This window comes from Falco biarmicus, chromosome 15, assembly GCF_023638135.1.
Source record: "Falco biarmicus isolate bFalBia1 chromosome 15, bFalBia1.pri, whole genome shotgun sequence".
Taxonomy (NCBI): Eukaryota; Metazoa; Chordata; class Aves; order Falconiformes; family Falconidae; genus Falco; species Falco biarmicus.
The window spans coordinates 8,504,186-8,519,898 of record NC_079302.1 but is presented as its reverse complement, the minus strand read 5'-3'; positions in this window follow the sequence as shown (position 1 = coordinate 8,519,898).

The following is a 15,713-nucleotide window of genomic DNA, read 5'->3' as shown; positions in this document are numbered from 1 at the left end:
TTTTCAACTGTCAAGGGGAATATTTACAATAGTAATTTCAGATCATTATCTTAACATTTCAATGCAAATAGCCACAATTTAATTCATTATTACTCACATTACATCTTTATTTTGCCACCAACTGGTGGCTGACATTTCCCAAGCTACTAGGAAGAAATGCTAATTAGACTGGTGTGCTCTCTTACCCTTTCTTAATTTCATTGTGTTTGTTCTTCAGTGACACGAAGCATTTCCCTCCTTCTGGTCAACCATTGCCTTTTATCCTTTGCATCTCCTCAGTGGTCCAGTTGGCAAATTGAAATAGAGGTAGGGCAAGTAAAATAATTGTCTGCTCTCTGTGTTTTTGGTAAAGTATCTAAGAATATTTTGCTAGCATGATAAAAATGACCCCTTTCCCTCAGCCCACCCACCCAACTTAATTTAGAAAATCTGAAGTGATCTCTGGAGTGGAATACTATATGCATTAATATGCAAATGAACTGCCAAGAAAGTTCAGATTTGCATTTAGACTGGACAAAGGGGAAGGAAATGGCTTTCTCATGCTGTTCCCTTGCATCACCACAATTTCTCAAATTACCAATCCCAAAAATGATGCCAGAAGGGACTTTCTCACTACATTTCATTCATGCTTAGATGAGTTTGATTCATCTCAATGTGCCTGGCATTTTACAGTAAACTTGCAAATTTAAAGTGCAAGCAGAACCTCAGCATCCTTGCTAATAATCAAATGTGTCTGAAATAAGCACAATTAGTAAATATCAAACAAAAGACCCCCTCCTGCTAGGTACTGCTAGAACAGTAATAGGCAGGAGGTAAGGTAATCTTAGGAAAGTTTCCCTAAGAATTAACAATTATGCCAGTGAGAACATCTTATGTCCATTAAGAATATTATTATTCCAGCCTGCATATGTGCCACAGATAAAATATTTAGCTAGCGAATGCTAAAATTTTTGAGGTGAAAGGAAAAGGGAACCCTTAAAACAGTAATCTAGTTTGCAGATGAACAGAGTTTAATCTTTCTCCTCCTGATTTCCAATCTGCAGTTTAGACCACTTACAAAATAAGGAGTAATTTCTGGGGTTAAAATTCGGGTCCTTTTAAAAACATTAATTTTCCTTCACTTTTGGATAGTGTCCCTCCAAATTAAATAGTATTTTTCAAAGGATGTTTTCCTGAAGACTTTCTGTATGTCTAATACCTGTTTTAATTAGGAGAGTCTTGATTATTTTTTTGCGAAGTGAGTCAGTGTTTCTGTATCTGAAAACAGACTAGCTTTCAGTAGCATCGGTGCCCCACTAGGCAGGTACTTTTCAAAAGTAGGTATAATGTTGACAAAGTACGTGCCCTGGGGCATCAACAAATAGGAATTTCAAGATCAGTTTTATGTTTGCTTCTTAATCTTTCTGGGGGATTTTTCTCTCCTCCCAGCTACTGTAGCAAAGAAAATACTGTAAGTCATTGCATTTCTGTTTGCCAACATTTATTTGCCCTTTGGTTTAAATGTGTACAGTGGGAGGGTAATAGGGCAGTGCCTTATACTGCTGGGGATACATTTTGCTGTGTCTGTTTTTTAAAAGGCTAGAAATTACATATTGATATTTTTTCATTGGAGAAATGTAACAAAGTTTTTCTGTGTCAAAGAGATTTTCCCCTCTTCCCACATCATCCTGCCGTCCTCCTCTGAACTTACCCCTGTGGCTGTCTTCTGAGTGAGTAAAGAGGCATTTTATTACATAAGTAATTTGTCCATTCTAAAAGCTTCCCCCTGTCTCCATGTGAGAAGGCAGACCATTGTAGCCTTCCTTTGTTTTTTGGTGTTTGGGGTTTTTTGGGGTTTTATTTTTTTATATATTTTTTAACATACTGTACAGCACAGCTGGGTAAACTTTTCCTGCCATGCCTTCATTTTTTCTGTACGCACGTCCCCATTTCAACCTCCTGCTTATAACCAGCAGAAACTGAAATACAGACTTATTTTTAGGGCTCTGATTAAGTCCCATTGTTGTCTGATGCCTAAACTGAGGAATTTTCATAATTATTTCCTAAAATGCAAATAGACAAAGGAATCTGCTTAAATACTTCGTTGACATGAGGATAGAGCAGCATCCCCTGGGGTGGGAGGGAAGGATTTAGCGGCTGTGGCACTATGTAGCAAAACCTATTCAAACAAATGTACTCATGCTGATGTAGATAGTGGAAAAAGCCATGTGTGCGAGATGCTGATCACCTGAGTTAGACTTTCAGTCCTTCCCCAAATAGGCAACATTAGCTTAGTACTCCAGGTTTAACTTCACAAATATTCAGAGATAGCAGACCAAGAAGAGCACCCTGAACCTGATCTGCCATGTGCTTGCACCTTGTGTCATTAAACTAAAGCCATACTCGCATGGTGCCCAGGCAACCTGCAGTTTTCTCTACTATATTTTTTACTTCCATTTTCCATAGGTATACAGTGCACAGGAGGATGATGAGTCCAGCTGCCCTATCTGGTTTGGGATTTGTTTTGGTGAGGTTTATGGTGCCATGTGATTTGTTTTTCCCATGCTAATACTTCATTTCTTGATAGCCCTCTGATTTCCTTTGTAGTTGATTTGTGGTCCTCTGTAGATTGCCCACTATGACTCACTGTCTGTGTGTGCTATTCATAATGTTGTCATGCATTCTTTTCCCTTGGTTTTAGACTAAGCAATATTTTTATTCAGGGGACTGTCTGTTACACTATATTTGTTGGTTTTCTTTTGCTTTCTGATGAGGAGTGGAATTCTTTTAGTGTTTCCAGTGCTGAGTGTGGAAGACAGCTGGACCACAAGACAGCTAATAGTTTGTTTGTAGGTGTTTATTTTGCTTTAAAACTTCCCAAGGTCACCAAGGGGTGATGTTTAAAAAGCCATTGAGGGTACACAGCATATTCAACAGTTTAAGAGCAGAGGACATTTGTTCACCCAAGCACTTTCACACATGTATCTTGTAGCATCCCACCAGTATTACAGTGTTTAGTGAACCTCATTGATGACCCTTTTTTTTCCCATTTGGAATGGGTCTTTGGCAGTTTCTGATTTATAAACTTGCTCACACTATTAATTAAGGGGACTTAAGTAAAAGTGCAAATGTTAGGCATGTTAATCAGAGTACATTTTAAAAAGCACACTCTTGATCTCTTTAGTTATGGCAGGGAAGTTTGTGAGTTTGGGTTAGAGATCTAGAAGTCTTAAATACTGTAACAGTCTGTACCAGATGTATGGCTTGTGAAACATTCTGCTGTATGACTTCCCTTCTCCTGTTCACACAGAAATGTAATGCATCTTAACTTCACATTTCTCAGAAATTTACCTTGAGTTTCTGTGTGGATTCCAACATGGAGATAATAATTAATGATAATCCTTATGCAGACCAAAGAAACAAAAGCACTTGCCAGCTCCTATAATTTCCCATCTAAATTGTTTATGGTGGGTGGGTGGGGTCTTTTTTAATAGGTTGCAAAATTCCAAGGGAACTTTTAGGTACATGTTCAAAAACTCGTATCACCCTGGTTCCATTGGCTAGTCACCTACCCATGTCACTGAGGATTAGGATTTCACTGCAGTTTTCTGATTGTCTTTCTGATCGTTTTATCAGACTCTAAAACTTCAGGAATGAAAAATCAAAAAAACACCTGAGTCATAGCCTGGAAGCTTCCGTTAAATCTCTTCTCTGTGTTTAGAAACACTGGAAAACAGACGTATAATGGGAATTTTCAACTTTAACCTGATGGTAGTTTCTGTAATTGCTGACTGTGTTGTATAAATTAGTGTTGGACCATGTTGACCATGCCCCAGTGAAAGGTCAAAAGCACTTCAGCAGCAGTGGCTAGAACCACCCTTTCTCTCAGGAATGACAGCACACCAAGTATTGCTGCCAGCAGAGCAAAGGCTAGCATCCTCCTGCATCAGCCTTTCTGCTGTAGCCAGAGGGGAAAAAATCTCAGTCTGATTAATGTCTAAATAAACCAGGGAAAATAAGCTTTTTTCCAGTAAAAATATCAGAATAATTAAGGTAGTACAAACAAATGGCAGATCTGGAAGATTGTGGGTGGGCAAAAGACTTTAACATTAATACAGTTTTCCAGACCTTTTGTCCTTCACTTCCCTTCCTGCCACCTTCTTCTCAATAACAATTTACATTCGAACCAATCTTCTCCCTACTTTTTTTCTTCCCTACCAACCCAACTGGCGTCCACCCATCCCTTTTAGAAAGACTGTGATGATACTAAAAATAAAATTCGCATCCACCTGAGGCTTGAAGTCTAGGTGCAATTGTGATAAATCAGGAAGGCCAGATCTCTGAATAAACATAGTACCATCCTGCACAGCAGAGTGTTCGTACCAATTGAAGACAACAGAATATCTGTCTCTTTCACCGTCATCGTGAGTGACCACCTCAGAAACCTTTTTGGCACCCTGCAGTTGGAATGCAAAGCATAAGCCTTTAAACCTGACCCAGATAACTGGCAACCATCTGTCTATGTGTTGGGAGAATAGCTCTTTGGGTCAAGGTTAGTTTTGTCACTTTGTTTGCCTGTCCCTCCTTCCTAACTCCCTCTGAACCTCCAAGGAAAAGAACACTTCATGTTTTCATTTGTTATTATTCATACCTGTCATCCCTTTTTGTAATTTCTCTCCCACAATGTTGTGTGTCTTCCTCTGCCCTTTTCCTATTCCCCCTACTCAAAGCACATGCTGTTCTGAATCCAGTCCCAACACAGTGTTCTAATTCTACGAGATGCCACTTGACGTATGGTCCTCAGGATTTTCAGCCATATTTATAAGTAGATTTGCTCTTCAGTTCTTGTGCAGCTAAGAAACTGCAGTAGTCCCTTGAGCTCAGAAAGCCTCTCTGTCAAAAGGAAGAGATCTTGTAAACAATTAATGGTGGTGCTAAATGAATTGCTGTGCTCTGATAGAAGGCTTCTGTGAAAGTGTGTAAAGGTGAAGACAGAGAAAGTGCATAAAGTGCAATCACATTTCTGAAACTGCTCATTATTAATAGAAGGGGAGAAAGAAAATGAAAGTGAATGTGAGAAAATGCTTTTTGTCTTTCAAGTCCCAGAACTTCAGGCAGGGAGCGTGAAGTTAAAAAGCCCCCACCTTTTGAGATTAAAAAAAACCAGTTTTTTTTTACTTTTGCAAGCCCTGCCCTTCTAGAGCAATGACCAATGTATTATATACAGAAAATGTCCTGTCTGAAAGGCCACATGAATACTAAACAGACTTGATCTAGTAATTAGGAAAAGTTATTTCCAGTTGGTTTCTTTTTGTTAGCTGATATGGGCATTTTACACTCTCTCTTTTTCTCTGGTATTCTTCATATTTTAAGATAAAAATAATTTGCATCCTGTTATAATCTTCTGCAATAGCTTTGCTTCTGGGTGCTTTTATGTAATGCTTAGAGGGCTGTTCTTATTTCACAATTACAGTACCCTTTACTTAATCCACGTTGCAAATAGATTAAAAGGTATCCTTGCAACAAAATACAGTTATTGTCTTGCTATTAGCTGCAGCAAAAAATGGTAAGACTGACAGAGTCACTAGGCCCAGTTCTCTTGTGACAGACTTGGCTCTGTTCTTACCGTGCCACAGCATGGCCCATAGTGACTTTGGAAAACTTTCCAAACTTGCTGCCAGTCTGCAGTAAGGAAGGAGAGCTGTTGTGTGGGCTGTTAAACTTCATTGGGTTTGACAAGTCTTTTGGAGGGGGCTGTAGCAAACAGTAGGAGAGAGTAACTTCATTGGCAGTCCTAACATACTCCATGGACTGTGTTAAGTCAAAACCCTTAGTATTCCCACCTGGTAAATTAGTGAGGAATTGTTTGTGTTACATTCATGTTGTAATTTATTTTCAGTAATTTCCTTGTGTAGCCAAGCTCTTAAGGTTAGACTATCTCTCTATACTTTCTTGAAAGCTTTATCTTAGGCTTTCTGATTTGGTGCATAATCAGGCCGATTTTTATTTATGGCTTTCCTTTTGGCCTAAGCCTTTCTTAGGCTTTCAGTTTGAAGAAAATAATCCTGATGAGCAGTAGATTAGCATTAAACAGCTTTCCTAAAAAAATGGTTGTTAACTCATCACAATTTTGTTGTGATTAGTTCCTGCAAACAGTGAATGTCTCTGGGCTAAGCAATTCTTTCTCCCAGTATGAGGAGTCATTGCCATCCTATTTTAGGTTATGGCAGCCTGAATGAACTTGGTCTGTCCTTAGGTAATGCTGTGGTTCTTTCTTCCGAGTGCATCTTTTCCTTCTCTGCACAGTAGTATACTGCACCATGAAGTGCAGAAGTCTCCATTATCAGTTCTGAATGGAGGAGAGTCATGTCCAAGGTTATAACATGTCCCTCTGCTTTGAGCTCTTGGGTAGGGCTAGTATTTTCCAGTGTTTTCTGGTACTGTAGCTACTGGAACAACTTCTGTTGGCTTAAAAGATAAGAATGCTACGCCTGTTCTGACATCCTGCCAATTTTGGAGTTATAATATCAGTGTTAGTATCATCTTAAAGGAATGGTTGTGTCAAGTCTAGCTTGTGGAAAAAATTGTGGAGAATTGCTCTTGTGTACCTACTCTGTCCATACTCTTACATACTCTTACTCTGCCATTTGCCTGTAGTGGTAAATAGAAGAAAATGTTCTTTAATTGGGTAGTTGTGAATCTCTACATCTCTCTTTCAATTTTTATTGTTCTGTCTTAACAATCACAATTGTTTCTGTGTGTAGAGAAACAGTACAATGTCTCAGAACAGAGAACTGTTGGGTTTTTGATAGTACCCAGTACTGCCCTATTGTAGCATTGTTTTGTTAGAGGGGGGTTGGGTTTTGTTTGGGGTTGTTCTGTGGTGTTTGGGTTTATTCAGGTTTTTTAAAATTATTATTATTATTTTTCTGAGGCTAAAGGCTCTCTGAAAATGCGTAAGTTTTACAGAAAACACTGTTGGTTTTAGCAAATTGGACTTTCAACCAGCTCTCTAAGTGTCTGTACTCACCTTGTGATTTAGTTACGGTGTGTGAATATTTTTACTTATATACTTCTTTTGACTGTGATGAAATCGGATTCAATGTCGTTGCATTATGTAAGAAGAATCCTATGACCAAAGAGCGTCACTGAGGAAGCTGGTGTGTCTTTCATGAGTTGCTTTAACAGGCACAACAAGGAGTGGAGGGTCTTTGAACATCATGAGACAAGAAATGTATTTATTCCTGCTTAGGACAGGACATGTACTTCAAAACCGTAGAACCCTATGCAGGACGTTATTGTGCCCCTCTGCCATCACTGGATTACTCAGTTTTCCTTAAAACCTACTGAAAAGGAGAAACATTCAGTATGGAATGTCAGCGACAGTTGTTTCATCTCTCTATTAGAAAAAGGACCAGTTGGCGAGTACATTGTAAGGTATCCTTACAATAGTAATTTTAATATTAATGAAGGTAGCGTACAAGTGCACTTTCTATCTCAGTACTGCCAATTAGAGAATGATACTCCTACACATTCTTTCGGCACTCGGCTTTTTTGCAGTGCTTTCACCTATGCCATCTGTGATGTTTGTATTTCTTGATGACCTTTTCAACAGTTTGTTGTTCTCATTGTTCTGTCCATGTGAGAGAGATGGAATACTCCAAGGAAAGCTACTTGAACATATGGCAAGGTACAATATTATAGTACAATATTATTTTTTTTCTCTAGTTTTTTGTTTGGTAAAAGGTTTTATTATTAATAATGTTCTAACTTGGGGAAAGAGCCCCAGTGTGTGAGAACTGGATTGAAGTAAGAAGGCAGTTCATACCAGCTGAGGAGCTGGGCCAGGCTGTGGATGGAGTCTTCAGACATGCAAAAAGATGATTGTGGACAAAAGTTAATTTTTAACAAGATGAGGTAGAGACAATGAAGAGTCTAACTTACTGGGGTTTTTTTCCTACCAAATTCTACCCAGCGTGGGCATAAGAAACTTATTTGAGTACTAGGGCAAAAGCATTTTTGAGTGACTGGTTTCATAATTGTGATGATTAAGGCCAAAACTGAATGGGAGAAGAGTCACAAATTGGGAAGGCTGCCATTAGTTAGAGAGTAAAGGTATAAGTGTAAGGCAGCTTCTCACAAGAAAGGAGTATTACAGTGAAATCAGGGAAAAGCTATGCATATCATGAAGGTAATAAAAAATTGGGCTTGATGGCGTGTGCACAGATGTAGCAAAGGGGCTGAAAGGTAGACCTAGTATGGGTTAAACGATGGGGCTATTTTTGTGGCTTTTATTTCCTGATGACCTTTTCAACAGCTGCCTGCTTTTGTTCTTCTGGCCATATGAGAGAATTCTCCCAGGGAGGCTGCTTGAATGCCTGCCATATCCATCCATTTGTGTGAATTAAAAGGGTATTGTGTGGACATCATAAAAATCAAAGGGGTGGAGGCTACTGAATTAAGATGGAAAACAAGTGATGCATTAGCAAGTGGTTTTGTTGTCAGAATGAAAAAGTATTACTGGGTAATTTACAAATCTGTGGATAAACAAATGACAAAACTTCATAGCATGTTACATATGTTAGAAGAAAGATGAATGGACAGTAATTTGATTGACAGGAAGAATAGTGAAAAATCCCCAAGGTAGTGGAGAAAGAAAGAAGAAAGCAAAAAGATGTTTTTTGCTTTGGTGGAAAGGAAGCAATCAGAAATTTGACTAAAGTTGTGATGGTGAAGGAATTGTTGGTGGATCATAAGCAGAGATGTAGAATGAGGTGTGGCAGGATTAACCAGAAAAAGTGAACCAGCAGCATAAATAGTTGATAAGTGAAGTCAATTTTGAGAAAGAAGGAAAAGGAGAATACATGAGATGGGATGAGGAAGAGATTTAAAAAAAAAAAAAGGAAGAAAAAAAAAAAGACACTAATATGGCTGCTCAAAATAGCTAGAGAGGATGTTATTATTTACAGCTTACAGCTTCTGCAAGGTCAAGCAAAAATCCACAGATGCAGTTTAGTGAGGATTTCAATCAAGACAGTGCAGATTAGTGGGGATATTTATGTTAACACGTGAAGTGTAATGGATATTTTCAAATTTAGAACCAGAATTCTAGTTATTGAAAGTCTGTGCAACAGGAAAACAACCTCATTATTTTTTGCACAGACTTCCTCTGTAATACATTTATTTCAAATATCTTATCATTCAAAGATATTATCAGGCTGACAGAGGCTCAGGTTTGCTGTTTAACCTACACAAGTTGTTACACAAATCTATGGTGACAAAGTAAGATGTCACACTGCCTAGCCACAGAAGCTGTAGATTACACTGTGAAGCATCCACTAGTGTGTAGCATCATATTCAGTGATATTAACAGCTGTCCTTAGTAAGGTTGCCAACAGATAGGAATTTGGGGAGTAAGAAGTGGGTTGCTGATGATCGCTATGAAGCGAGCTCCCTAATTTTTTTCAAGTAAGATACCACAGTGGTGGACTATATCAAAACCAGTAAAGGCTCCCCACTGACAAAGTTGTGGTAAAAGGTTCAGTTGAGTGTTGCAGTTCCTAATAATTCACTTCCTATAAAAATACTTGGGTTTCTGCCTGTGTTTACTTTTCAGGAAGCCATCTTTAAGCTTTAATCTTTTCAAGGAACTCCTTTTTCCTTATTACATTCAGAACTGGTACATTTTTAATCAAATACTGTGAATAGCATATCAAATGAAGTGGTTGACCCCTCAGATCAATGTAGCAGATAACCTAATCCATTTATTACGTTTGAAAGAATAAATGCTTCTATCAACTTTGATAAAGAACAAAACCAGTAATCTCTAGAAGGATCTTCAGCATGTTTCAAATGTTTCACTCCTATTGGCTTCAGCACAGCTGCTAGCACTTCTGTAACACCAAATTCCAAATATTACAGTGAGTGGGGAGCATGTGCCCAAGGAAAGCACGCACAAAACCAATTCTCTTATTCTGTGTTTACTTACTCTGTGGAGTTGTCTCAAAGCGCCAACTACAATCTGCAAAGACAAGATTGCTTCCCTCTGGACCCAACTTGCATAAATATTTCAGTGGATAGATATGTAAATTTTTTTTTAAAAAATGTTGTGGTAAATAGAAAGAAGGAAAAAACAAATCTAAGATGGACTGATTTGTAAACCAATAAATATTACATCTTCTTTACATAATGAAGTTCCATAAAGGACATCAGATTATCAAAGTTATGAGAAATGTTTACTAGATATGGAAAAGGATGACTCTGAGTCCTAAACAACTTGTAATTCAATTATTGATTTTATTTGGTGGTAGCTTTTTAATAGCCAGCTGTCTGGCATTGACTGTTTGATATTGTATTATTTCTTTATTTTCTGTTACATCCTGTTATCTCTGTCACAATCATCCCTGAGTAATTGTTCAACTTTGAAAGATTCTGCACTGAGCATTCGTAATGTCCTGTGGTTTCTTTGCACATCTGAACTGTCATATGGTGCTCTTTCCAAAACCACATTTGTAGAGCACAGCTTTGGAACTGTTTAATTTTCTGGAGAAGAGTTTATTATTAAACACTAGACTGTCATCAAAACAATTCAATATGCATGACCCAAATCTATTTGTGGTTAAATAGTAAGGTCTGGAGGTTAATAAGAAGAACTGTAGCAAGCTGCTCACAAATAATTCAAGAAATGTATAAAAGATCACAGAAGTCCAGCCATTTTCCTATTAGTCTTAAGATAAAAAGTAAATTTAAAAGGAAGGTGATACTTCTACATTACTATGTCCTTAACAATATTGAAAGAGATTCCATTGTTTCAATGGTTAGAGGAGAGAAAGAGGAATTATGTGCAGTTGGCAAAAAGCTCCTTTTTAAACTAAATGTAGCAGAATGGTTTTTTTCTTCCCTTTTCTGGTAACTTTTCTTTTGGGGTGTTTTTTTGCTGTCCTTAGGCTTGTGAGTGTGAATTGCTGGAGTAAGGAGAAGAGACCTAAATCAGCTTCCAGTTCAGCATTTAGGCAAGCGCAGTCACTTCTCAAGTGCTGCTGAGTGTCACAGCAAGACAGGGAAGGGAAGTGGCACTAAAGGACTCCTGAAAAGTCACTAGGCTTATTAAGTCTTACTTAAAAAGTTGATTGGGGAGCTAATTTAGAGCTCCCCTGTCCTGCCTTTTAAGTATGATGGAAAACCCTTAAAAGACTCTCGCTGGTGCTAACAGATTCAGAGTGGCATTGAGTGTAGACATGAAGCAGGAACAAGGAAACACGAAGTTAGAAGAATTGGTTACCTTTAGAATCCATGCCTGTGCATTTTTCCTAAAGGAAAAGTGGGAGATTAAGGATATTTTACTGCTGCTGCTGACATTAATATTTTTTATTGTATAATGTGCTAGAGTGCTGCCATCAGACTCTTTTTCATCCACTTTGTTGGTGTATAGAAGCCTAATGTGGATCTAAATGTCATGCATGCACATTTGATTTCCTAAGTGGTATAAATGGACTGTGGGGTAAATAACAAACCCTGATGCGTAGAAGGGTTTTGTTGGTGATAATGGCATTCCCTTATTGTTCATGTGGTAACTGTGATACATGTAAAGAGCCAAGCACGCAATGAAAAGATAGCATGTGAAACTGTTGTTCATGCTCTAAATTGGTTCTAAGCTGAGCCTTTAAAACTGAATGTCATTTCATAGCAAACTGCCTGCCCTTTTAATGGAAATGTCAATCCTTTAGAAAGCTCTTGTTTAGCAGAACCATGTGGTAGACAATACTCCTAATGAAGGTCTTCTTCCTTTGTCTCTGCATTTGCCCTCTCTTTTACTTTGTTGCATAGAGATACTAGCCAGGACTCTTAAATTATGGAAAAAGCTTTTCATTTTAACTGTTTTGTAGACATTCTTGCAAATGCATTTTGTCCACCTTTGTTTTCCAGCCTCCCATTTCTATTGTCATCTTTTAAAATGACAGGAAACAGAGCTTTTTCATTAGAAACAGAGCTAAGATGAGACAGTACAGTTCAGGCTCTGCTTGGAAGAAAGAACAAAGGCTTGACTATTTAATTTTAAGATCACTACAGGCACATATTCAAGAAGGTATTATTGTCTTATGGCCATTAGAAATGTACTAATTGGAAATACTTTGAGAGAATGAATTTTTAAAATGTGACATCAATATGTGACCCACATCAGTGTCTAAGTATTTCATTATGAGTGTGTATATGCTTGCTTTTATCCTCTCCCAGCCAAGAGTTAACATACATTATTAGTTTAAACTTCAGGGAAAGAAGGTTATGATTAAGTTAAAGTGGGTTTTACCCTCCAAGTGGAGCAAGCTGAACAGTGTATGTTTAGGTAGTTACGGTACCCCTTGACTTCCTAAACAGACACAGGTATTGTGCATCCTATTGTGTTTTACAGCACCGTGCCAACAGAAGTGTTGATGTTGGAGCTGATTCTGATGTTAGTTTTGTACCTAAATCTCCATTTATGCTAAACATTTGCTTTTGGACCCTGGAAAGATGGCAGGGTCTCTATCCACATAGGTCACAGTTTCCTCTGTTCACACAAACATATGTTTACACAAAACATATCCTGTGTGGATATTGGTAGGCATTCTTCTGAAGTTTCTTCCGGTCCCCTACTATACTTCTTCTAGCATCAGAAATTTCTGGAATCTCTTTCAGGCTACTGAAAGAAGTGTCATGGCTCCTACTATGAATGGATAAGATAATCCACTTTTGGATTCTCCATCACAACTTTAAATCCATAGCTACCAGCTGTCAGAGAATGTAAAGCATTTGTACATATGCCTCAAGTTTTTGTAACCCTGGCCACTACTGAAACAGAAAAAACAATCCATAAGAGGATATTTCCAAGCATTATTGAAATCACTATTCCCTATTATTAAACAACATGTTAACTGTCCAAAAGCTGTCCAAATTTAAAGAATATTTCCATCTTTTTGTGTTGCTTTCCCTGAGATGGAAAAAAGCAATATTAAATTGTCTGTACATGACAGTCAGTGAAATGTAACACTTTGTATATTTTTTTAATATATATATACAGAGATGTACAGGGATAGATATTTAATAAGCCCATTACTTGCTAACTTCTTTGTTAACTAACGATAAGGCACAAACCAAGTGTGTGGTGCTATGTGTGATATTTTTGTCCACTGAGGAATACCTCAGTCTTCTAAAATGCAGGCCATTGTAAATATGTATAGATAGTAAATGTGTTCTTTAATCTCTAGGTTAGCAATAAGGGAAATAACAGGCAGACCCCTCAGATCTCTAAACACATACCCTTCACAAATAAGCGTTACCGCTATGTTAGCACAGTCTTTCCTTGTACCAAATTGTGTGTTGAATTCACTCTCTGCATGTCATTTCTGTACTATTATTATTATAATCAGGAAGTTGAATTGATTTAATTGCTCCAGCATTTAGAGCATACTCTAAATTTGAAATATTATTCAACCTGCCTTGAAAGGGAGACAAACTAATTTTATTATTAATGATGGGTTGAAATAGATAAAAGAAGCATTGTTCTTTCTGTATTTCTAGTTAAACGCTCAGCAAACTATGGCTGTATATGCAAGATAATCCTCTAACATTGAAAGAATGACTTCCAGCTGAGACCAGTTTAGCATACACTTAACACCTGCTGGCTTACCCAGAGGGAGGCTCCCTTTTGGCTCCTCAGGCAGAGCTGCTGCCAGGGCACCACATGAATCCCATTTTGAGTGTCAGATGCAGTAGTGCGTAGGACAAACACACAGCATGACACTCTGCCAGATGAGGACTCCACTAATTGGTGAGTCTTCCCTAGTTTCTTACCACCTGTTGACAGATGCAGTAACAACACCCCAAAAGGGGGAGTTGTGCCAGGATGAAACAAACTCTGATGGCTTACCCCAATGATTTTTCTGGCATTGTGTTTCATGTTTCTGCAAAATAATAGTGGCTTGTGGGCCCAAGCCTGTAAAGATGTTTAAAGCATTACATGTGACTGCTAATTCTGTCTTGAATCCAGGTTCTTTCATCTATCTGAAATAAGTTAGTGCTTCCATGTTGTTTCCTTTCTGAAAGCACCAATGTGTTTTGTAATGTAGAACAATCTAGGGGCAGTTACTTTGTTATTGGTGCCTGGCAGACCATGGTAGCATATAATAGAAGTGGTTTAGGCACATATATAGGACATTTCTTTCCATAAAGCTCCAGAATTCATTTATGGTCCAAAGCCTGGTTCATCTCTTAGTGTTCAGCTTCTTCAGCACCATTGATTGAAGTTCAGTTACTGTGCGCCATAGCTGACTGACAACAAAATAGACTGTTCTAACCTCATCACCGGTTTAAACAGATATGTCTCTTAGGGAAGAAAAAAAAAACCCCACAGAGGAAAAAGAGTGAGGGTCAAGTAGACAAAGGCAGAAATGAGTGTAGGAGTAGTTATGTGAGAGAGCGAGCATGGGGGAGTGGCAATGCCAATCAAGAAAACACAAATGTGTAAGACTAAAGGAGCCTGAATGTGAGGTAACTTGGAGCAAGGCAGGAAGAGAAATAGTGACCCAACATCAGGGAGCAAAGGGAACTTTAGACACTAAGCTACGACAAATGATGGGTTAGGCTGGAGGAATAATTCTCCCCTCTGAACTTTGTCATCTGGATGGCATCTGGGGTTCTTGGGCTAGAGCTTAGCCTATACCTATGGTAAAGAGTAAGGTTTGGAGACAGCCAAAGCCTAGCACTGCAGCTGGAGTGGGACTGCAAAAGCATGCTAAGTGTGTATTGCATAAAGAATTCTCTTCTGAGACTGTTTTCATCCTTTTGCACATCCCGACTTCCTGCTGTTGCCTTCTGCACTGGAAGGCAGCTGTGGGAATTATCTGACAAAGTCAGATCATCTGAAGTTAAAAGTAAGTGAGACAAAAGAATCGAAAATGCCAATATGAAACCAAAACCATTCCCAAATAAAATGCTTTACTCTGTTTCCTGCTCTGTACAATGGTGGCAGTGACACTTTACTGCAGAGGTAGAAACAGGTAAATCCAAGCAGATTCTGTTCTCTGTTCACCTGAGTATATAAAATACATATTCAATTACATATCTATTGGGATCAAGAGACCTGCAAAACAGTAGTTTTTTCTTGTTCATTTAAACTTGAGGGCAGAGAGCAGTGAGAAAGGACAGTAGAGCAACTGTCTTTCTGGAGGAACAATTTTCAAAATTTTTGGTGTGTTGGAGCATTGTATTAAACCTTTTTTAGCCTTTGTTGCAGATTCCTTAAGCGTTAGCTAAATATTGCCCTGATTACCACAGGGTAGGGTGATAATCCTGTAATATAATACCCATTTATAAAGAAGACCAAAACGGAATAAAAGCGAGCTATGTTTAATATTCAGCATATTCACCAAATCTGTTTTATCACTGAAGATCTGTTGCACAAGTAAAGTGACTGTGTGCAGACCCTTAGAATGAGGGTACAATTGCTTCTTTCTGAGGTGGATTAGAATCATAAGGGTAACTGACTCTCAGCTTGGTTCTGGGCTGTTTTGAATGTCCTCTGGTAGGTAGCCAAACGAAATTTTCTTGAAGTGACAGAAATTCTTTGGCATTAACATGTTCTATTAGAGCATATGTTGAAACGTCTATATCATTTCAATGATGAGCTTCCTTTCTGGCACCTATCAATGTATGTTCATGGTAATCACAAGCAATATCTTGTCAACAGCCATCTACCA